Source organism: Falco punctatus, assembly GCF_963210335.1.
Source record: "Falco punctatus genome assembly, chromosome: 6".
Taxonomy (NCBI): Eukaryota; Metazoa; Chordata; class Aves; order Falconiformes; family Falconidae; genus Falco; species Falco punctatus.
Genome location: NC_137585.1, coordinates 5,918,529 through 5,944,405, shown reverse-complemented (window position 1 = coordinate 5,944,405; position 25,877 = coordinate 5,918,529). Strand labels below are relative to the sequence as shown.

The 25,877-nt window shown below is 39.1% G+C and overlaps 1 protein-coding gene across 1 annotated transcript in view; it reads right to left on the bottom strand.

The window, feature by feature from the left end:
* Nucleotides 1-25,877, bottom strand: part of ZBTB20 (zinc finger and BTB domain containing 20) — a 518,279-nt gene that overhangs the window by 488,219 nt on the left and 4,183 nt on the right. Inside the window, exon 2 of the mRNA XM_080393607.1 lies at nucleotides 1,296-25,316. The gene's annotated coding sequence lies outside the window, so the exon portion shown is untranslated. The remainder of the gene's footprint in view (nucleotides 1-1,295; nucleotides 25,317-25,877) is intronic.

Below are 25,877 nucleotides of genomic sequence, written 5' to 3'. Positions count from 1 at the left end.
CATTTCAAATGGATCAATTTAAGCAGTCTTTAGAACCCATGATAAATCTGGGCTCCAAAAACTCAACAATGCTAAATGGGCTATGATATGAAATGCATCAAAAACCCCACACCCCCCCCCAGAAAAAAAGGAGGAGGAAAAAAAAATAAAGAGAAAAAAAAAAAAAGAGATTAATTCAGAGAAAATCTTCAATGTTTGAAATTACAAATAAGCAGCATATTTGTGGAATGAAAAATGGTAAATAAATAGTTACTATTTCTGGACAAAACGGCTCGATAGATTTCATAATTTGCCACCACTGTAAAAAATATCTATTCCCTTCCCCCCTTCCTTCCCCGGCAGTACACACGGAAACACAAGCATAACCATGCATAAAGTGGGAGGGTGGGGGGCAGCCAAGGATACAAACTCCCTCTTAGAAAGTTTGAATTCTTATTAACCCAGTGATGCCTCCAGAATGTTACATTAGATCAGCAACATAAAAGTTGGAATATACGTCTCCCTTTCTTCCTAGTAAAGGAAACTGGAAAAATACTAATAATGAAAAATAGACGTTAAAAATATCCAGGAGGAAAAAGTACATGTACAATAACCAAAATTAACCCCCTCCGCCCCCACACCGAAACAGACAAACAGCAAAATCTCCCGAATAAAAATCCTGTCAGGAGGAGTGGAACCTGCTTTCTCTCTCTCTCTCTTTTTTTTTTTTTTTTTTTTTTTTTGCTTTTATTTACTGTATGCCAAGCATGGACTTTAAACTTACAGTGTGCATATATATAGAAAACAAAGAAGGAGAGTCACCGTTAACCCTGGTCACCGGCATTACAGTTAAAAGTCATTGGCAAATACTAATAAAACCCCATTTAGCAGTAAATAAGGAGAACATGATACACGGACGGACAGATGGAACTGCATAAACAGAAAAGAAAAAAAGAGACCCACAAACACACGGAGAGGGCTGTTTTAAAAGAGTGAAAGATATTGATTTACTTGGAACTACTGTTGGAAAACAAACATATTTGTTTCCTTCGTGACTGGGGGGGGGTAAGTAATTAAAGGGAATCATAAGGGGGCACACCCTTAAATAAGTAGAAGGGGGGGGAGGAAACATTCGTAGAGGGTAAGGCCTTCTATAGATGTTCCGAATTTTAAGCTAGCAAATAGGTCTGGCAAACTTACATCTCTAAATTAAAAATCGAGGGGGGGTGGGGGGGGGAGAGAATAAAGAAGTGCTGGTGGTTTAAGGCGAGCAGAGGCTTTATTCTTTTATTTTTTATAAAAGTTGACTGGCCTACCTTGTTCCCCAGTCCTCAGTTTGTCTCCTCATAGTCGCTGTCTCCCTGGAAGTACAGTGTGAGTGGTAATGACTGCCTGCCTCCCTAATGAGTCCATTTTCCTGCTCTTGATGTTGTGTATATACACACACTGCAACCTACCTTACAAACCACAGAGACGGGGAAGGGAGAGCGAGCGAGAGAGCGAGCGAGAGCGAGCGAGAGTGCGAGAGACAGGGAGAGAGAGAGGGGGAGAGAGGGAGAGAAAGGCGCACACAGACAAAGCCCTCCTACCAGACAGCAGACAACCCTCCTTCCCCTAGCTAGCAAAATACAACTCGGCGAATGCAGCAACAGGTTCAATACTGCCAGGCTGAGGCAGCGTAGAAAAGGTATACGGGGCTGAGCAGGATCGCTGGCAAATAAACACTTTAGCGCCGGCTGGCTCCACCTTTCTTATTTATGTTACAGGATGTTGGAACGCATTGTTTCAGACAGTCCGTATAATTATCATCAATACATTTTTTTTTGGGGGGGTGCATATTAGCACGAAGCGCCGGAACGTTATCAGCCATTCTGCTCCGTAACCTTATAGCTTTAACACATGCAGGGAAGGTGTAAACATATCTCTTTTGACAGGCAGACTACACAAAGCCCACTGATGATTTTAAAGTCATGAGATCTTTCAAGAAAGACGCTCCTGAAGATAGGTTTCCCCAGACAATAGGGGAGCAGGGAAAATTGATCTTGATGAGGAAGAAGTCTTCGGAAGAGACTGCTCGGTAAACAATTGAAAAGAGAGGGCTATTCTCCCCAGCGTTCCCTCCTCTCAAAAACATATATTGGGAAGCTTCTACCCCTACAGCTATAATAATGTGCTGTGCTTATGTCTGAACAGGTGCAATGCATATAGTACATGGTGTTACAAGGACAGAAATAAATCTCTCAAGTAAAAAAAAAAAACATTTTCCCAGTTGCAAACAGGCCAAGGTTATTTAAAATACAGGTCTAATTTGAAGAACGCTCTCCCCACTCCCTGGATTTTTTTGCTGGGGGCGGGGGGAGCGGGAGGCTAGGGGGAAGGTGTGAAGGGGAGGCAAAGATGGGAAAAATCAATACTCATAGCCAGCTACTAGATTTTTATTTTTACAATATTCTGTCATATCTGGAGAAGATACATGCTGCTTCTAAAATAATTTTCACTCAGCCCTGCCTCTCATCACATGTAAACTTACGCTGTCACAAAAATTCTGTTGATTTTAATGACAACTATAGGCATGGGAAAGTAGCATAAGCAGGGAAATAAGATTTTGCACCTGTATTTCATCTTTGGACAAAGACTCCCCGGGAACTTTATCCACGGGGTATTTTTTAGATGGAGAAACTAGGTCGGGGGGGTAGGGGGTTAGGGAGAGAACAAAACAACAACAACAAAAAGTTAAGTGACATTCCCAAGGTTATGCTGTAAATCAGTAGGAAAACAGACAAGAATGCAAATGTCCTGCTGCTTAACACGGAATTTGCCTGGAGTAACTCGTACCCCCCTAAAAGTGAAGTGTCCTGCCTAAGCCAGTTGTGTAGGCTCCCTCTATTGTCAGTGGAGAGACAGGCACCTCCCAAAAGGAATTCATCCCAGCTTTTTCCACCGAGGAAGAAGCCTACACAACCAGATTAGGCTAGGCAGCTAGCTTGTAGTTGGCTAAAATGAAGTAAAATGAATAAATGAATCGCAGTTTTAATCTAAAGCTCTATTAAAACATCCTGCTTCCCAAAATAAATTTTTACTATCGCATTTATTATTAGGCAACATATGCCTAAATTGTAGTGATCGAAAAGGGATAGCCTGCTGACTAAAAGAGACAGGTAGACTCCCTAGATTCATGGATTTGTACCATCAGGCTGGCTGGATATTCATGATCCACAGAGTCTAATATTAACCAGCCTGGTGACTTGTGAATTTGATTAGTTTTGTTCACCGGTAACCGCTACACATTTTTGTATTTCGCTTATAAACATTCGGTTTTCATCCAAATATACAGTAAATACAGAAGGATTAAGTAATTTTTTCAAAAGGTTAATTTTCATTCGTGTTCTCATCAAAACACAGCCTTTTTTTACCTTAGGGTAAAATATAAAGAGTAAAAAGCTCTATTAGGTGACTTTGTGCATCTCATTCTGTAAAATTTAGCTACCTACACACCTGGCATACATAGAGGCAACTCTTACAAGTTACTCCAAATATATATTGCAAAAACTTAGCCCTGTTACATACTTGCTTCTCTGGATTTTATGAGCATATTCACCTTATTGAAGGTATGTAAGGTCAGGAAAGCACAAGGAGCATTTGGAGACTTTGCTTCTAACTGGTAACTCAATCTGGCCAACTGACCACTCATTGCCTCAGTTTTTCCATCTTTAAAATGGACTCAGCTGTAGTTTCACAAGCAGATGGTACCACAAATATATAGTGCTTCGTCCTCCTATCTCAGCCTGGCGTCTCTCAGAGTTTTATGATGGAGAATATTATGGAGAATATTATGGGAAAAATACAAATACTTTCATCAAGGCGACCTGTATCAAAACCAGCTGATGAAAATCACAAGTTTTTATGTACTCCTGTTCCATTCAAATGATAGGAAGAGTCTCTGAATTGAAAATTTTAAACTAGAGCTACACTAAAAGGAGGGTATCAGATGTAAGTAGTTCTTCGTACTCTGGAACATCTGACCCCAAGCTAACATTAATTCCTTACACATACAGATCTGAAGAGAGATTCAAAAATGTACAAAGTTGGGATAAAATACCAACTTGAACACTTCATATTTAAGAGACATTCAGGTTGAAATCCAAGTACTAAGGCAGAAACACTTAAGTCCAAAAAATGTTTAGATTTGCAACAGACCCAGATCCAAAACCTATAAGCTGGGAGGCATCTAGATCCTTACTTCCTCTAGCTTTCTACAAGCGTAATTTATGTACCTGAACCAGGGCCACAGGCCAAACTTCCTCGTATTTGGAGGAAGCCTGAATCTCAGTAAGAACGCTAGATCTGAGCCCGATTCCATGCAGTTATTGCAACGCTTAGCGCCAGACCCAAACCAGAACCCAAAGCCACCCCTTCCAAAGTTGCATGGGGTTTGTGTACACGCAGAACTGTAGAACCAAAACCAAACACTTTCAAACCTCAAGGCTGTTTGAAAACAAATATGACTGAGATTCCAACTTAAGCTAGTTTTGGCCCTCAATCAGAAATTAATCCAAATAGCTATAATCTTTATAAAATCCAAGTATTTTTCTGACCTGAATGAAAAACCTCGCAAGATGTGATCCGCACAACTGGTTCCTTGCCTGCAAGTCTTTCTAAATGAATCCAAACCATCAATGGTCTGATTCTCTGTTATTTTATGAATCATTCAGTCTACCTCAGCCATATAAAAAGAGCGTAAAAACAGCCTGAGTGGTGCAACTGCAGAGCGAATCACAATTTAATGTTTTGCCAACATAAAAAATGTTTGCCTTCTTGCTTGATTCAAAATGCCAAGGCGAGCCTGCTCACTGCCATGTCACATTCCTGTGGACCTGCAATTCTTCCTCACCATTACGTGAATAGGTTGATGGCTATGTTCTTGGTTCTTGCAGGAAGAGGATGGGTAACTACAGATAGCTTTCAGCTCTGTCGCAGGACAGGACACACACCTGCCGTGTGATGGTGAGGGTCTGCATGGCAGTCCCATGGCTGGCCTATGCTTGGTCACGCAACAGAACAGGCAAGCAAACTCTTGTCACGTGCCCAGGAGTGCACCTCTCCCATGGCAGAGACACCAAGTTTTGGTTACGCCGTACATGGGGTCACCCCACAAGAGGCTGGAACACAGGGCTCCCAGCCGTCTCAGTAAAAGGCTGCATTATCCATCCTGAATGCAAGAACAGGCAATGCTGGTCTACCCAGCAGATGACACTCCTGGTTTTGTTTTTCTGTAAACTTGTCTTCTTGGTTCAGAGTTAATCTCCAGTAATTTGCATTAGGGAGGCAAAGCAGTCCCAACCCCTCTAGCAAAGCCTTTAAAAGAATTAAAAAATGACTAGCACCATAAGGCAAGTGGAAAATTCTGGTGCTTGGCGCAGCAGGGGCACCCATCTGCAGTTCTCCCAGAGAGCTGCAGAGCCCTAAGAACACACTGAGCGTCAGCAGTAAGGGAGAGAGAAGAAAAATCAAACTGTCCACCAGAACTGTGAAAGTGTTGCAAATGACAAGATTCTGGATGACGGACTAAGAGGGAAGGAAGGTGCTTCAGTGCCAAATAACATATTCTGTACTGCTCTGGTCTCTCCTTTTTGTGTTGCCAGGTGCATCAACATGCTGAGTTTAGAGGCATCTTGCTAAGCCATCACAACTGGAAAAGGAGTCATGGCATCTATGTAACCATGCCTGAGGCTATGAACTACTTCCTTTGAAAAAAAAAAAAAAAACAACAAACCTGACCTCCTAGTAGTTATCTAGGGGCTGCTTTTCAAATTCTAAAGAAATTTAAGTGAGACCGAGTCCCTGAACTGGTTGGGTATCCTGCCCATCCTTGTGCTGGGTTAACACACTGGTTTTGATGTACTCCACATACCTGCCCTAGGCCAGTTCCATCAATGCCTTCAGGGAGCTCCACTTCATTAGAATCCCGGGAATTGTTCTTAGAAACCAGGCTGGTTTAAAACCATATTGGTGTTAAAAATCCCAGGCAAATTTCTGTCACAATTCTCTTTCAGATGGTATAGGCTAGACCTAGAATCACTCACAGCAACACGTCTGGACTTGATTGCTTCCACTTACTCCCCTTCACCACATACGCAGATCTCCTAGACTCCCCTGGTATATCACACCATCATGTTGCCAGCCCAACAGGATTGGTGATTCAGATGTCTCTACTGGTGTCCTGCAGTGTCTCTGCAACTTTGTTCAAACGTAATGAGAAAGATGCCAATTAAAAAACCACGAGTCCTGCAGTGTGGCAGGCTGATTCAAATTAGATACCTGTATGAAGTGATTAAAAATAGGTTTTCTAAAACCTGAAGAGAACAGGAGGACAGTATGTTTGACTTACATCAGCAGGGGCCAACAAAAATGTAGAAGAACCACAAAAAATCTCTTTATCCCTGCAGATTTACTGGAGAAAATGCTGAGGACAGAAGGAGAGAAATATCTGGTGCCTTTCAATATGCAAAGAATCTCAATTGTTTTCCCATCTCAGCAGTCACTACTTACTGCCAGACCTCCAAATAACTAATACTTTCCTTTAATTTAGCAACTTTGATCCATCATTCCATAGTTCAGTTGCACATATATATGAACAAGTCAAATCTCACAACTTCCTTTGGCAAAAAGCTACTGTAATTCCTATTTTACAGATAGTAAAAACTAAGTGGAAAGAATTAATCACTGTTAAGAACAGAAGTGAGACTGGGATGTCACCTTCCTGCTCAGAAGCTCAGGCTGTGTTGCCTCAATGGATCAGGCTTTCAGACAGCCCAATTGATTGGCAAGACTGGGGTGCACCTGCTGAACCAGAACTGAATGTTGTTGGGTTTTTTTTTTTAATCCCAGAATGTCCTGAATAATAGATCAGATGCAGAGCTGATACATCTCCAACAGTTTCAATGGATTTGTGAAAATCTGTCTGCAAGTAGTTATGTACCAAGTACTGCAAAAGCCCACTTCCTCCTACAATGACACTACCAGCACTTTGGAAAGGAGCACTTTGCACAATGACTGTTCCCTTACAAACCTTAGGCCACTTTGCACACAGGCTGCAAAATGGTGCACCCACTGTATAATAATCCCATGTCAGACACAACAGTACCGCATTACTCTAGTACTGTTTGGGTAAATATTGCTGCTACATTAGCAAATTGACAGTGTGATCTAGGCAATGTAAGACATTTAGTCCCAACAAAGCCAGCCTCTTGCTTTTATACCTATCAACAGTGGTGTGCATCAATCACCACCTACAAGGACTGAGAGTCTCCATAAAACAAACTCCGGAAGACCAGCACCCTACCAACATACCATTTTCCAATTCAAAACCAAAGCCACACAAAAAGTCCTTTGACTCCCACATGCTTTATCCCGTCTCCCCATTACACGTACATCCACACACACTTGGGATGTTCACATTAGATTTCTGTCTTGAATGTGTAGATTCTGTTACAATTATTTAACACCAAACAGGCTGCAGTTTACATATGTGGCCTTAACTATGTATGTGTTCATCCTCTCTACTTACAGATTGCTGGGATACTACCTTTATTTACATCAGCAGGCCATTTGTGACCAATTTAGCTGTTGAGCTAATGTGCAAGGCCCTCATCCAAGCTGTGGAGTTACAATGGAATCAGATCTTGTTACACAGCCTACTGCATCGTATGTTGCACCCTCTATTAGATCACTATATGGTTTCCAAAGGTTACCTATAATTCAATTATAAAGAGCCACGTTGCAGTTCAGTCAACATTTAAGGTCTAGAAATTTGATGATTTACTTATGTAAATCCATACTGAATCCATCCCAAACAGAACAACAAATCATAAAAAGTAGTTTTACCATCTGAAAGGAGCTATGGTGACAAACAAGTCAGGATGCACATCCGTCACTCTCTTCTACCAGATAACTAGGATGACTATCAAAGGCTTCTATTTTTGTCCCAGAAAGTTAAGGAGCATGCAGGAGGATTTGACTGCTGTCATAATAATTGCAGGCAGTTATGATAGGCGCCACAGTGAAAAAGCTGAAGCTCTAGGTGGCCATCACTTCACTTTCACCCTCTTTCAGTAGTAGGGAAAAACAACAACAAATCTCAACAACAAACGAAACCAAAACAAACTTCTGCAACTCTAGTGATTGTCATATCAGCTGAGATGCACTAAGTTTATCATGAATGAAGATCTGCTTTATATGGAAAAAAAGCATGAGGCATTACTAGCAATATTTTGGAAGCTGTTATTTTACCCTCTGGGTGCAACTGAATATTTTCACAAGCTTATGAGCATGAATCCATCCTACTTGGAAAATATTTATGTCAGCATTTTCAAAGATACTATTCTTTCAAGAGGCAATAATCTTCTAGTTTAGAATATCACATCTGAGAGTATTGCCCCCCAAATGAATAGCCACTTCTGGAAAAATAAAAACAAAAATGCAATTTAAGTGTATCATATGAACAAAGACAGGAATTCCATTCTTTAACTTTTATTTGATTATCTATAGGTGAAGCAGACAAAAAACACCTCTACAGAAAAGAGACAAACATCAAAAAAATCATATAGTAGGATCTAAAAGTTATGCAATTGTCTTAAAAGCCAGTTTTGGGTTTTTTTTTTAAATCTTTATTATGCTCCCAAGTACGTTTTAAGCTTTTCTATACAATTATAAAAACTAGAAAACTGTTTCTTTTCTTAAAGCTAAGGCTATATGACACACACACACAAAAATCATCACAGCGTGTACAATAATGCTGTAGTATTTGAAGGAAGCAACACTAAGTGCCATTTTTCATCTAATAATTCACTGTGGAGTCCCTTCAGCTGATGTAGGTTTATTTTCCTCAAATACAAGCACTATGTGAAAGTTCCTATGTTTCTCTTCATGTATTCTAGGCAAAGAGAAACCAATGCATTTACCAGGCAGACTGGAGCTGTATGTTACTGAAAAGGCTGGGTTTTTGTCAGAGCTGTATGGCTTGTATCACAATTTGAAGCAGCTCAGCACAAAATTTCACCCCAGGACTCAGATTCAGATGGCCCAAATTCTTGCTAAGTCCCCATGCTTAGTGTTTCTGGATATATGCCCCTAAAATCCTACAGCCAGCTAACAGAAAATACCAGGCACAGGGACTTGGGGGTGTTGCAGTTAACTGTCTCTCACCTGTGAGTATATAAAATAGCCCGATTCTGTTTTGGGGCAAACTAAAAATTACAGAGACCATGGAGTAAAGAAATGGAAATGAGCAAAACAAGCCTTGTTAGTCTGAGAAGCCCACTCCAAGAAAAAACTTAACTGCTGCCCTCTGTATCAAACACACAGGAAACACTAGTAAGGATGCAACTATTTTACTAGTGCTAACGCCACCAAAAAGTAAGTATAAAATTTCACTTTCACAAACCTTGATTATCTGTAGACCACCTCATGGGGGTTATTTTTGTGTGTAGCTTGGCAGGATTAATCATCTTGGAAACTTTTAGTCAGAAGATGTTTCTGAAGAATAAATACTAGATGCAATAAAGAAAAGGAATGTCCTGGTTTGAATATTTTTTTACCTTATATAAGGTAAATTATTTTAGAAAAACTAGGCAAGACTAGTTTTGATTAGTCCTTTAATTTCAGCCTAAAGGAGAATATTTTTTGTTAACCTGAACAGTTTACTCAGCTGTTTTAAAGGACAAATTTAGAGGTGCATTTCTTTTCCGGAAATATTAATTGAAATTCATTTTGTAAGGAAAAGATGAAAGAGTTTATTTTTTAAAGCCAAAGAAATTAAAAGCAAAAAGTTTTATTCACTGACAATTAAGCCTCAGGTCTTACTTTACACATGAACAGAGATAACAGCCTTTCTTTCAATCAGACCTATCAAAAATTGGAAGATCTGGTGAGGTTAGTGGTGGTGTAAGCCTGACAGAAATGAGCTAGGGTATCCTATAGACAAACAACCCTTTTATTTTGCCTGTATTTGAACAAAAGGGTCTTTCATTACAGAATTAGAACATACAGAACAAGGTGACAATATTTTCAAAATTCTATAATGGAAACAAAGCGTACCAACTTCAATGCTACTCTTCAATCAGGTTTTCTAACAAGCCTGAGTTAGATTATTACTTTATGGTCAAAGGGCTCCTTTTCTATAGCTTTCTTTGCAATCATTAGCTAGGACTGTAATATTTGGTATTGCTATGAAGATGGTCTGATTATGTAATGAGAGATCCCCTTTGTAATATCTGTGCAATTAGGCATAATTAAGTTTGTCAGGGGAACTTTAATTTCCTGATTTTTGAGTAAATAAAGAATCAATGTTAATATTGCACTAATCAGTACTAAGTAACATGGAATTTGTTTTGTTTCAAAATCAGAGGTCACATTGTGAAACCATTTGGTAGTATGCAATGAAAAAAACCCAACAAAACAAACAGAAGTTGGAATAAAGATAACTTTACATTAACTGGTACTTTGCTGGCCTACTGTTCCATTTGTTGAGTTGTCCTGAAGCCAATAAAATATCGGTAAGAATCAGGGTACAAATATGACTTTTAAGGACTCTCTGTTGTGGTCTCGGAATGAATCAACATTTGTTCTTACCACACTGTGATAACATCACAGATGTTAGAACCATAAATGCCAGTATACCTTAAAGCTTTCTGTTTCAGAAACAAAGGTACTACCCACTACAGCTAAATGAAAGTCTCAACTAGCTTCAGCAAACCATTTTTGGGCCAGGCACCAAGCACGAGACAAAAATAATGTCTGACAGAAATCCCACATAAATATGAAGCTATACATCATGCATCCTTCCAATTGAGTAAGTAAAGCTTGAGTTTCAATCTGGAATTCCTAGGGATTCATACAGTGAAGCTGTAACACACCATAAAAATTCACTGGGGGTTACAAGATATGAGTTTGCAGGGGGAAATTGCAAGGGCCCTGTTAACAGTACAACACATCTAATTCTGTCGTGAGAGCTGGAACTGGCTGTTCAGGCACCACATCCAGCTCACATGTGCGTCTACTGCTGATAACCATTCACAGTTTACAAACAGGTATCAGAAAGGTAGTCACAGTGTTATAATGAAGAGAATTTATGGGGCATTACTCTCCCAAACTGCTGTTTCAGTCTAAACATTACTCTGGGCTCGAGGTATCAAAATGTGACAACAATTCTCAAGGTCTCCACAACAGGATCTCTTTTTGTTTCCTGCCTTATTTCTTGGAGGGAAAATACCCAACAAACTAACCCACTAAAACAGTAAAGGGCTTTAACATTTAAATGAATGTCAATAGTCTTCAGAGCCAACACTGCTTCAAACATCCAAGACTTCTTGTATTAGGAGGCTGACTGCAAAAAAACAAGTGTCAGCTCACATCTAGTGCAATCTTTAATTAGAACCTCACAGTCAAGCAGGCTACGAGCTTTTTACCTCCTAAATTAAAGCTTAATTTTGGAGCACGAGAAGTCAACCACCATGGAAAAAAAGCACCAGTTTACCATACCGATAAAAGTCAGCTCAGTCTGACCCCTGTCTCAAAATATGAAGGACATAAATTACATCATTTTCTGGAGAAGCCACAACATAACAATTGCTATGATTTTTTGCTGTTAGGTACTTAATGATGTTGGAATTTCTTTGGCATTACTTTACAGGCTACTCCTCTGAGAAAAGAAGTTATGTGCAAGACAAATGAAACCAAAAAGTTGACTTACAGACTGTCAGCACTATCCACAGGTCTCAAAGCTCAGGATTATCCATCCCTGTCTATGGCAAGAGCTCCCTTTCAAAGGAACAAGAATATTTGCTTCACAATAGCTCAAAGGTGTTCAAATCCCTGCAAGATACTAACACTTTATTCCATTCATTTTAATGGAAAATGGATGTCCAAATTCCCAAAGACAGCCCTTTTACCACTGGGCCCAAAAAAACAGATGACATGAAAGTACCTTTTTATCACAAGAGAAGACAGGAAAAAAAATTCCAATTAAAATTGATGGAATTGATCGAAGAATGAAAGCCATCAAGGAAAAGACAGGCAAAACAGGGAATAAAATAAGGGAAAACTGCATGAAGTTATCTCGTTCCCCTCAAGGAGTATTAAACCCCCCCTCCCTACAAATGTAAAAGAAGAGATTTCCGATTTGTTTTCTACCAGTTAAAAGAAGAGTAGATTAAAGACTAGGAAGCATGCTGAAAATTGTGGCAAAGGCAGAGCATAAAGGTTTGTATCATAAAGTAAACAATAAAGTAAAACATTGTATATTGAATTACTCTATTGTCACAATTAAATGGCCAGGAAACACTCGTGTTTTGGAAGTACTCATTAACACCCATAACTTCATGGATCTGAGTTCAAACTGAAGTCCCTTCAGTTCAAGAAAAATTCCTACCCAATACTGCTTGGGGTAAAAAAGAATTTCCCTTATCACAGATACCAGCATGCTTCTGGGAAGAGGTGTTCACCGTGGCATGTAAAAAAAACCCAACACACTACAGTAAAAGAACATGGTTGGTCTACCTTCATTCTCCCAGCTCCCTCCTGCTAAATTAGCCTTTCAGTACTCTGTAGTCTCATGTGCACAGGAATAGATCAAGCCCTGGGAATTTCTGAGCAGAGCTCTGGACTGAAGACCATGCCTGTGGGGACAAGGAAGTACTCAATGGATGAAGAGCAAACCATCCCACACAGTTGCCACCCCACTCATTCTCCCACTGTGGCCAGGCTCTCAACCCCCAGAAAGCTTCTCGGGACTTCCCACAGTACCCAACAACCCCTTCTCATTTTTAAAGCAGTATGTGTACCCCCCATCTTTGAGAAACTGTCGATTAATGTTACTTGTGAAACTGACAGCTAAATTTTCATTTAACAGAACTACATCTAAGACTGCATAGAGAAGGTAATACTGTCACATAGACACTTTGTGGCCAAGAGAGAGGTTGAAGCAAAAAAAAAAAAAAAGAGCATAAAAAGAAAAAAGCAATAAGGTATAGAGGACCACTAAATATGCCAATGACAAAGATGAACAAAGGCCACACAAATTCTGTGGTACTGGTAAATAAGCACATTCTTCTCTTTTCAGCAATGGAAAGCATCTGAGGAACGCTGGCTTTCAGAGAGGTCCTCATGCTCTCCCGTTTGAACACCAAACCAAAACTCACACAGATGGGATGGATGAGATGGAGCCCCAACAGACAAATCTACAGGTAGCTTCAAAAGCAGAAATACATTTGACCCAAGATGTCAGGCCTGTATCTACTGTATCAGGAGTTACAGCAGAACTCTGCTCAGCCCCTCACAATTGTCCCAAGGGAGATGTTACAAGTTTTGCTGCTGTTGCTTACATCCAGCTTGGCCAAGTGTCCATGAGTCGTGATACCTATATTTACACTGTCAGATACAGGAACAATCCAGAAGCATTTTTCTATTAGTGCTGACTATTCAGGATCTGCCACTCAGAAATGTTTACATGAAAATAACAAAGAATAAAAACATGTGACACCTGAAAAATTACGCTCTAATTTCAATCAGCAAATGCAAAATTTAAATATTCTAAAACTTACTAGGGAAGTGACAGGAATATAAAGATTTCTGTCCCTTGTAAAAGACAGCAAAAATCATCCACTTTTGCCTGCCTACTTATGTGGGGAATAAGCAATGCTTTCATGGCCTGATGAGAGAGATGCTACTAGTCGATGGAATCATTTGTCATCAGATGCTAAAAAGAAGGTTAAAGGAAACTAGTTTTGAACATGAGCTTACAATATTTTCAGGATCTAAAAACCACCATTAAGAAGTCAGAGTATTCTATAACAAGGGTCTAACAAAAGCTAGCTATCTCGCTCAGGTTTTTATTCCTAACTATTAAATCCAGACAGCAGGTTTCTTGCTGTACTGTTAATAATAAAGATACCAGTGTTATAAAGTGGAGCTTCATGCTTAACATGCATAAGAATATTAATTTATTTGGCTTCAAGAGAAGTTGAAGAAAGCAACAGGAAACAAGTGTATGCATGTACCAAAGCAATACAAAACCCAAGACAATTATTTAACAGTATAGTGTAGGCATTGTCAAAAACTGTTCAAGAAGTCAGGATGAAATCACATCCATCTCAAAAAGTACAGACAATTCATTTCTGTAGACCCTTCAAGATGAGATGTTCTTTTACATGAAACTACTGAAGCAGAACTCTGATGAGTTTGATGATCCTTAAAGTGAGATGTTTTTAGTGCTATCATTATCATTATTAAACGTAGCTGCAATGACAATTTAAATCTGTGTTCCAAACCTCCTGGATGCTCTTCAACATTAGACACCTTTGTGTCTTGAAGACCCAGAAATAAGCTTACTGGTTGATTATGCTATAAAGAAAAGCTCTGCTTAACAGGACAGATGCAACCTTATTTTATCTTAATGATACTGCCTTCAATGGAACACAAAAGGAACGGTTGATAGCAATGATTGAAACACTTCTTATAGTGGACAGCTGAATTTACAAGTCTCTAAAAGAATATCTAAGTGAAGAAACAGGGAGAAATAAAAGAAAAAGTAACAGCATTGAACAGTGACATTAGTACAGGTTGGCTAGCTGAAGATGACAAACAACCTCCTAACACAGACAATAAAATGCAAGTCCTTGTATGCTGCTATTAATTCTGTACCAAAATGAAAACCACAAATACGGATGCAGTGTTACCGAACATACCATCCAAAAACAATGAAAAAACTATGAAGAAGATGTCTTTACTGTTTGGTTAGACAACAAAACCAAGCTTCAAACAAGAACGTTTAAAACTATTTCTTTTGCCTCTGATACAAGGCTGCTTAGTGTATTTCAACCACACCGAGTGAAAAAGTAACAACCAAACTGTCCCAAAATTGTACTGCAGGGCATAAAGGCAAAAATCACTCTGCTATCACCAGCAGCCTGGCAAATGTGAGTGATAAAGGAAGACCGATGTCCCTGGTTCCCCAGAGACACTTGGTGTTCCTCTCAGGAACATGCACCTCTACATTTGCATCAACAAGTGTCTTGAAATTTGCACTGAGAACAAGGAGGCCTTTGATCAAAAAATAGCATACATTTTACTCTGCAAGGAACTTTACAGAGAGGTACTAAATTTACAAAAGCAGTTGAAGGAGGTTTCAGAGGGACTTGACAGATTACAGGCTGATGACACTACTGTTACAGCCTCAGTGGAAATGTAGTTTGATCTAATTAACAACAAAGAACTAGAACCACTGAAGAACAAAATTAAAAAATTATTCAAAGACGCTTGGAAGCTTTCCATTTCATAGCCATCAGGACTGATTCCAAACACAGACGGGTGGGATTAAACCCAGGATAGGATGTTGAGGTTGGGACAGGCACAGAACATATTCCAGGTATCTCCAATCTTCTAAGATTAAAAACTGAAGATCCATATTTTTGCCCTAAATATGTAATTACAAAATGGATTTGATTGAACACAACTAATTTAATCATGCAGGTGGAAATTACAGATGTTAAATTAGGGCAGACAACATGGCTGAACTTAGAAATGCTGGATTTCAGAACAGATGCATTGCTGTCCAGTCAACTCAGCATCACTTTTTACACATTTTTGGTTTAGTCATATCGCTTTGATTGAAGCTGTGTAACAGCATAGGTGCTAAAATCAAAGAATCTGGTGAAGTGCACTGACATGCAGAGTTAGATACGAAGTCTCACAGAGCTAACTTCTTTCACAGACTACGGAGACCATGAGGATGTTCTTACTTTTTAATTACAGACCCCTACACTTCACATTTTACATGTTTCTTTTTGCACTTAAGGAATAAATATGCCCATAAAATAAATCACATCACATGCGTGCACTGTTGCAGTGGATAAAATACTACAATTGAGTGTTTTCTCTGAGAGGCTTTTGCAGAAATAACTGAAAAAGTCATGCTGGGGAGAAAAATTCAGCTCTGATACACTGGCTGCTGTTTCCACATACAAATCTTCTCTCCACACCCAATAGAGAGCACATACCTCAGCTGAACAATTGTGAGCATATGTTAGCTATGCCAATATCCTGTGGAAAGTAACAAAAGGCTTTAACTTATTTTCAACAGAGAGAAGCGCATAACTAAGAAAGTTTGTGCATTAGAATTTCAAGTCAGATTTGGGATTACTGTATTTCCCTCTTTGGGAAGTTGTATGATTACTAATCTTATAATTAAAAAAGTAAAAGTTAATGAGGAAACATGTTAACGTCAGATGATTTACGTGCCTATTAATATTACAAGTGTATTGGGAAAAAAAAAAGGGGGAAAAGGAAAAACCCATTGTGTAATCCAGTTCTGATGAAATGCTGGACAATTTTGAGACTGATAAAGTGAGTCACTGCAAACTGACTCAGCATGACAACAGGAGTTCATTGTTGCCTTCGGACCAAAGGAAGCAAGCAGTCAGTTGGTTCAAACTGGATTTGTTCTTTCACTAAAATATGCTACTTCCACCATCTTCTTGTTTGCCTTTCACGTTTTCCATCAGACCACTAGTGTCTCCAGTACATACTGCATTTATTAAGCCCTGCACTATTCAGCTAGCATCGGATACGACACACATTAAGCCCTGAGATGCAGTATGTTACAAAATTAACTTAAAAGGCTGGAATACAGCTCCATTTTTAAGTCCCAGTATATTTATATTTCACATATGGTTTTCGCTAGGCTATTCACAGGGGGGACTATAAAGCATCTCAACATGTGAGGTACTCTTGCAAACTCCACTATGTCCTCAGTTGCACTTACTGTCCTCAGGCACGGGGGATGTTGTGCTGCAAGTACTAATGTGTATATACGTGCCGCTTGTTACATCCACATCTGCCCCTCCCGCCTGTAAGTCTGGCAACAGCAGGATGGCTGAATTCAGCTCAACAACTGGAATTCCTGTTTGTCTCCAAGGCTTTCCAAAGATTGCCTTCTCCCACTCCCTGCAACTTCCCCCGGCACCCTCTGAAGTTAACAAAACAAGGAGAGCTCAGCAGCTCCTGTGAGACTCAGGACCCTTCAGAGTCCGGGCAACAGAACTAGAAACATACACTGCCCCCATCCTCGGGCTCTCTCAGGACTAGAGCTGTAAGAGAAGCAGATGATTTTTTTTTTTTTTTTTAACATCGTAATAAGGTGGGTTTATATTGTTAATACTTAGGACTGACCAAGAGGAAGGTTCACCTGTTGCATAACATTGTATAAAGTGTACAGTGATGTTACAAAATCTGGTTTCTGGCTTTTCCTTCCAAATGCTCAAATCTCAGTCTCATCATTTATTATCATCTGGTTTTCTCATTAAAGCTGCATCTCCTGAAGTCTGTCAGATATTTGAAAATCCCCCTTTTTCCAGAAGAGATTATTAGAGTCTTAAAAGTTTACTGATTTAACTGCAGCTTATGAGACACTCCCGGAAATAAAATTAATTTATTTCTGAGATGAAAAGAGCGACAAGAAAGATCCATACTTGTTCTAGCAGCTGAAGCATCCCCAGCCATAACAACTTTTTAAAAAGTGTATTTTACCAAAAGGAGCTGTGCCACATCAAAAATTATCATGCCAGGAGAAATAAACTCCTCGCAACTGAAGGACAGGATTGGTAATTGACAAACCTGGGTTATATTCATGATACCTTGGCAGGTGACTTAGTCAAAGTCAGTCAACATCTCTAAACCTGGGTTTATCCATCAGTGCAAGAGGCTACTAATGCTTCCTTATTTCAGGAGGGTATCTTAAAGCTTAATTAATTGACATTCATAAAGAACTCAGATTCTCAGATGAGAAGCATCAGAGAACACCAAAGTATTATTAATCTCAGGTGCCAAAAATTTATCCCTGCTCTTACATGAAACAGCTCTGAAATACTTGTAATTTCTATGGTAGCAATAAGCCCAGCTCAGTTCACAAATGATGAGAGTTATCCAAGTAAAATAAATGTCTGGTCATCAGAGTAAACAAAGACATCATTTTACGAGTCCAATCTAAATTGTAGAGATAATCAATATGAGAATAGCAGTGCCCACAATGAAACCTGTATTAATTATGAAGAGAGTTTATGAAAGAAATTAATCATTATTATGGAGTTCGCTGTAGGAATTTAATAGCATGAGCCAATTCTACATGACTCTTATGATGCTTGAGGTCAAATATGCTGAGTTTGAAATAAACTTTAATCTACTCTGAACTAACTTTGTATAAAAAAAGAAAGCTTCTCATAAGTTCCACAGTACTGCCCAAAATAACAAATCTACTATACCCCGTAAGTGCGTGTGGTCTGATATACCATCCTGAAAATAGATCCTAATGTCTCTCTTCCCTCTCCCTTTTTTTTGTTTAGATTGGTGCTATAGGAAAATCATATAGGCTGATTACAAGAGAAAATTAGACATGGGAGATAACCAATATATTTTTAAGCTTACTTTGTTGTTTTGGTTTTTTTTTCCTTAAGTAACCACCCTTCCAAAATAAACACAGCAATGTTTATGGAAATAAAGAAACAAATTATAACAATTTTAGGTAGCATACCGAAGTCAAATAAATACCATTTTCTAATAAAACAAACTGGGAGAAACTCTAATAGAACTTAACCCATAGTAACCAAAGCAAAAACGCAAGAGACTTTCTGTTCCAAAATCAGAGCTGTTCTATGAATGGAGAGATTCATATCCATTGGTCAATCTCAGTATTAATCAATTAATCTTTTTTGTAAGATTACAAATTCTCCGGGAAGAGGCTGTGACTAGAAGTGTTGAAAATGCTCAGTGTTGGCTTAGTTCCATCTCCAGTCAAGTCAAGTCCCAGTTGTCTTCAAAGGGAGAAGAGCTAGACTGATGCTGAGAGCTTTTGAAAAGCCCATCTTTTGTATTTATTTTCTTTTGTGAAGTGCTTCTTAAAACAAACAAAAGCAGGAAGACATAAGTAACATGCCCATCATACCTCCGAGGTCCATGCACAGCAAGAACTCCATGGGTCACAAGTGGATAGAGAATTCTTGGGGGGGGGAGGGGGGTGTGTGGGGGTGTGGCGGTGGTGGCGTGAGGGAAAGGAAGGTAAGCCATTGGGATGCAGCCACATTGAAAAGGTTGGCTACCCCTGCAAGTGCACACAGAGTTGCAGCAGAAACAGTATCTTCTGGGTTTTGCAAAATATGGGATTTTGGAGACTACTAATACCATACACAAAGCTTACAATACTGTCAGTAACAAATAGGTGCGCAAAAGGAAGAACAAACCCTTAAAATTTTATACGAACAAAACAGCCTTCAATTAAAACAGTCCCAAAGAGCTCAGTGTGAGTATTTTTCTGAGCTTCCTTTGTTGATGCCATAGGATTTCTTTGTAGTTGTACAATTCTGCTTGCTAAAATTCTCTTGGCAACTACAGACTTCCTTACTTCTGATCTCATCACACACAGATGGCTCAGGCTTGTAAAATATTATTAGGGGACGTGTTGGAGTGGCCTGAACATGGGTCACTCCAGCAGTGTAATCTGAATCTAACAATTTCTCTGGACTTGTATAACCTTGAGTTCTGCTATTGTTTCCCAAACTGCAAAATGGGAGGAGATCCTACCTCCTCATGAAGGGATGAGAACGTGTGAGTTAATATACATACAACTCTATAAAAAAGGAAAAGCGTTACTGCTATTTGGGGAGAGTAAGATAGGGTCATACGGGCTTCAGTCTTACTCTCTGAAACAAACACCGACACAGATATAAATAGTGCCTGAAGAAAGGCAAGGGGTGAACTTCTGCTTTGGTTGTTTTGGTTTTTTTTTTTTTTTTTAAACAATTCGTAGCTTTTACATGTAGTCTGTTTAGAAAATATTTGAATAGTTTAATACTTAAACAAAAATCTTTAGTTCTAAAAGTATTAACATTTACCAGAGTATATTTTTTTTCAGTGGTGTCATAAATTCACAGCATTTACCCACCAGTTCTGGTTTTCATAACAAGACTGTGGTTTTTATTTTGATCACTACTTAATTTATTGCTGCAGCGCATCATTTTGCTTTTCTTTTGGAGGTTCTGAAGAAAAGTAATTCTTTACAGACACTGTTCAGATGGTACTTTTCAATTAAAAACACTTAAAGCAGAAAGGAACGGTTGTCTGGTGGGGGACTGAAGATCAGAGTTCTATGCTTGGCTCTACAATAGACTCCCTGGGGAAATTTTCAAAGGCACAAATGGCAGGTTGGCACATCACTCCCATGCTTGCTTTAGTGGGAGTTAGTTGCCTCTGAAAACCTCTCTTCCTTTCCCTGGACTATCCTGATCAAGTCACTAAATCTTTCTGTGTCTTGGTCCGCAGTTGCTATAGTGGGAATTCTAATTTTTTGTTTCCCTTACCTTTCACCTGACTTGCCTATTTAACGATAAGCTTCCTGAGACAGCGGCTCTGTTTTACAGAGAATGGATAGGGCACTGATCTCATCCAGGACTCCTAGTTTCTGTTAGAATACATACATGCAAATAACGTTAATACTAATTGGGAATCCGGAGACTATTAATTTAAACTCTTTTCCCAAAGCCCAGGTTATCACGCTTTCCAGGAGCAGTACTGCATTGGTAAAAAGCGCCAGATTACCAGTCCAAGAGAATGGCATCCACAGAACAGGCGCAGGACAGCAAGATGGAGTAAATGTCTCCCATGTGGCACCACGAAGATGACCCATTGACTGCAAAGTGGTAGTACTAACCCTCTTCATCTCAATTTCTGATTTCTGGTTAACTTCATTTTAGGCCAACCTGTTCCGTTTAAGTCTATGCTCTTTGACTGAAATGTTCTATTTTACTGGATCAAAAAGCAAAGCCTAAACAAATGTCCACGAGGCTTTTCAGAAAACAAATCGTGAACCTAAGTATGTGTTTGCACCATGAGAGTACAAGTGCTCAGCCACTGTCGTAACAAAAACGGTTCTGTCTTACTCATCTTGCAGGTCAGGACAAGGCAAGGCAATTCTTGTTTTCAAACCACAAACGTAAAATTCTGAAAAATGTGACATGTGGAACGACTTAAAGGGCAAAATGACAATATAGTAAATAAATGTGCATGACAAGCATATTCAAGGAAATACTGATCTATATTTATTTATTCACAAAGTGGAGTACCCCACAAAATTACTCAAAACTGATAATTATTTTTTCTACTCTACTGAACTTAAATGTGGTGTAAGCACAAGTAAAGATAGAAAAACAATTCATATTCCATGCACACTCATTAATTACCTGCTACCCTACCAGGAATTACCACGTTTGCCAAATGAGATGAGGATAAGGCTCATTATACCCCAGAACACCACCACTGAGCGATGACGTCTTTCAGTTACCCACTAGTACTTAAACTAGGCTCTTTACTTTTGTCCTATTGCATAAACTATTCTCTAAGCCATTAATCTTTCTCAACGATCTCTTTACGGCTATAACCAAGATCCTAGTTTTGTGGGTGATTTTTTTTCCCCCTCAAGTTAACTCAGCTTAAGCCAGCAGTATTACAATAGGAATTATTTTTTATATAATATAAGACTAACACATATCCTTATGTGCTAGGTACATCCTCCATTTCTTTCTGCATCATCCGGTTTGTATCATCTATGCAATCAGCCCAGTATGCAATACAAGACAGAATTCCTACAGTACGTGTAAATAATTCAAGAAAGTTTGCAACTCCTTAGGGAGATTTACTCACAGATCACCTGTTCACAGAGTTTAAAGAGATGGCAGAAGAGTTCCAGCATTATTACAGACCAACGATGGGAAAGGTTATAACAAAGTAGCAGTATTATTACAGCATAGAACTGAAACTGGCTTTGATTTTCGATAAATTAACAAACTTCAAAGGGATTGGTGTACATCTGCCAGTGGAGGAATGTTGTTTGATTGCATCATGTACTGGGATGCTTCTGCAGTTGGATCCAGAAAGAATGACGCATCACAGTCTGACACGGTTCTGATAATAGATAAGTAAACTGTAGGATTGCCAAATGAAGAGGTAAAAAAAAAAAAAAAAATCCCAACAAAAACAAAAGAGCTGATAAAGCAAATTACACCAGCAGAATTTGCAATGCAATACGAACAAAAGAAACCCAAACAAACCCCATTCCTGTTACTGATGGGATGCCCCTGTATCCCACATGGCATTATTGCAAATGGATTCTGCAGAGTGAGAAAGACAGAAGTATGCAGTTCTGCAGTAACAGCACCCACACAGAATACCTCCCTTTGCCAACAGAGAAACCTTGACCTGCTAGCCATGTGCCTCCATTTCTCTTCTACTGATCCCCTAAATCAGTTACACCTTAAGGCAGGTTCACAACCATGGGTGACAAAACCCCAACCTTTTCTTTTCGCAACAATCCTTATATTTCACCCTCAAAGGCAAAGCATGCTAAGGACATTCTTTCAATGTCTGGAGGCCAACAGACTGTCACTTTCTTTACACAGTGTACCACATATATCTAGGACATAGAAAGGATTATTTAAAACTCTAAAAGAGACATTTATACCCAGTACGTTTCCAAAATAAGGATGGCAAGTTGCTGAAATAACTTATTTAAAACTTTTTCTCAAGTACAGATTGATAGAATTAGAGTAAAATCATCTAGAAGGGGTTGGAAACACTTTCTCATGAAGTCTTAAACATCACTTCTAGTGACATTAACTTGAGCTACACGTCCCATCGGAGAGCAAGTGTCAGCAAAGTAAATGCATTAGTTAAAGCTTAATAGTAGTTTGGTGTTCAATATCCTGAAATATTTAATATGTTTTTTCCCAAAGTAAACTGTTATTCAGTTTTAATGAGGACATTAACCTGCTTGATTTGTAAGCTCCTGTGGGAAGTCCATCTAAAACACTGTCACAAGAGGCAGGCAGAAGTAACAAGAGCTGTGACAGGAAATCAAGCACATTTTAAATGTTAAAAAAGCAGCCAGAAAATGAGTCTCAATATGCTCTTGTTTTCTTTTGGTTTTGTTTATTTTTTGGTAATATGATTTCTGCCCTTTAAAAGATGCCAATTAAGGCTGGTTATAACGTAGTCTGCAGGTAACTGTGGGTATTGAAACCTATGTGAGTTTTCACAAACTATTTTGTAAACAAGAAGTGGTAGAATACAGACTCAAAAAAGAAGTTTGGGTCAGATTCTGAACTTCGAGACACTCTTCAGTCTCCAGCACTGTAGGATGACAGCTTTAAACTGGAACCCACTGTTACACTTTTAGTCACAGTTTGAATTTTCCGGACTGACTTCGGATACAGTCTACATTACAAGGGAACAGCCGGTCTTGTGAGTTTTCAGCTTGAAATGATAGTGATATAACAAGATGAGCAAAAATGGTGAGACCCCAAGCAATTAAGGTGGGTGTGTACTCTTCCTGAAACGCATATTGGTGGTTTGACAAGGGAGACAAGCTGGCTGCTTTGTTTCACAGTAGCTGCGTTTAGTTCATGCTGTCAAGCATGGATTCTGACACTTAACAGTATTAATATTGCTATTTCTATTGATATAATTAGCACTTCTATAAATAATAGCTAAAGCTGCCATAGCTAAGTATATTACTGCAATCAGCACCATCGGGCCTTTCTTCGTTACACACCCTCCTAGAAATACAAGATGATTGCTCTCAACAAGAAGACAGCCACCGAGCAACGCTGTTGATTCTAGCGGCCCGGCTAAGAGCAGCTACCACCGCGTAAAAGACTCTCCTAAACAACTAGTTTGTATGTGTGAGACTAAAGTTTCTCACCAGTCTTGCACCTGCCAATGTTTGAATGCTATAAATAGGGACTCTTCTTTTCAGCCACACGATAAAAAAAAACGTCGCATGGAGTTCAGTGGGTGTTATTCACACACTACAATGGGGGAGAAGGCCTACGCACGTTTTGGAGAGAAATGGGACCCAACCTTTAAATTCCAACTAAACAGCACAAAGATTTTATTTATTTACTTTACAGCTATGAAATGGGAAATTACTTAACAAAACAGATATTGCTGCTTTTGCAGAATAGCAAAACCTGCTATTTCAATCCTAATTTCATTCTGTTACACTTAAAAACAGTGAAGAACAACAACCTTTTAGTGGCCCAAATACCAAACTTCAGGCACTCCCAATCTGTTTCAACAAACTGTCCTTGTTTCTCTATGCCTAAAATCCATAACTTCTACGTGAGTTTTGAGCTCTTTTGAGTGTTGAGTATCTATCTAACTTGAGGTAGTTAAGTTTAATGACTACAACTTACACTAGCATCAGTGAGAGAGGGAAATGTACAGAACTAGTAGTGCTGGTGGTGGAAATAAAGCCTGAGGGTCTCAAAAGAGGCATGCAAAAATATAAGCAGTTAAAAATTATCACCAATTTTTGAAACAGTGGGCGTTTTCTGCTTTCTTCATCTTCCCTAAAGCGATGTGGGTAAACACCACACAAAGATTTTCTGAAGGCCAATATTTACAGTGTCTGGAAATAGAAAGTGTTACGTATAAGAAAAGCAGCCTAGATCTCTGACCCTAGTTTATCACAAAAATGCTTTAAAAGTTTTAAGTTCTCAAGCTTTAGTCAAATGGATGTGCTAAAGGTCATACGGGGAATTAAGTCATTTGTGTGTATAATTAGTATTGGGTGTAAGACATGGACATTTTTGAATCCTGTAAGTTCTTCCAGAAACACCACTTGCTAGCTACAGTACTTGAAAACTTAAAATGGTGAAGAGGACACTACCGTTCCGAAGCAGCTTTGAACTCCTGTACTACAAATACAGCTCACTTTGTACGAGGCCAAAGCACTCACACAGCACTATGTCTTTCAGTCGTATCAATGCCAAAATAATTCCTGTATAATTCCACTGATGTCACTTCAGTTATTTCAAAGAGGAAATTCATGTCTAAGCCACGTTCTGTTTTCTGATGCAAACCCAGAATAACTACACCAAAGTTTATAAAGTTACTGACACCAGCATTTATTGTCAACCCAAACAGCCAATGGAATAATTGGCACCTACCATTTTAACTTATTACTTATTATATACAACCATAACAGGACTATTTCGGAATTCTCTGTGTACATACCTTTGCAAATATTTGTGATGACAGCACGCAGTATTATTCCCATTATACGGATAGGAAACAAAGACACAGCAATTTTCCCCAAAGTCAAATTTGCATTCGTGGCAGGGCAGAGAGCTTCTTGAGTCCCAGGTCCTAAGCCAGGAACCAAAACCAGTAAACAAGTACTCAGTCTTCAGTGTGCTTTCATGAACACAGAAAAAGCAATAACTGGGTTGGACCCCAAACTTGATGGGGAAAAAAATAAAAAGATGAAGGAATAATTATTTCTTTGAGTAAGCAATAAAAGAATTGGACTCAGAACTTTTCCTGGTGTTACAAGAAAATTTGATTACAATGTGTTGTATTTTGTTATTCCTTGAGGCACCTTTCATGAATACCTGGGAAAATCAGAGTAGAATCTGAGATCCACTGATACCGGTAAGCACAAAGTAATCTACATCCTGAAATCTCTTTTTGTTCTGCTCACCCTGCTCAGGCCACAATGTATGCGACTTCACAAAGCAGCACAGACCTTCCAAAACCACCTCTGGTTGTGAAAACCAGTGAATAGCAACTATTTTCTTTTGCTACAGAAATGCCCAATGATTCATCTCAGTGTATCCAGCTCATGAAAATTAAAGAAGTGAATTTTGTTTTGTTTGAGTTGCGCTGACACCCAAGATCAAGGGTCAACATGCCTATGGAAGGGTAAACAAACAAAGTTTACAAAAAGCTGCCGGCTTGAGACCCTATATTGTTTTTGTTTTGTTTGTCAATACTGTAATGATTTGTAAGTGCTTTCTGCA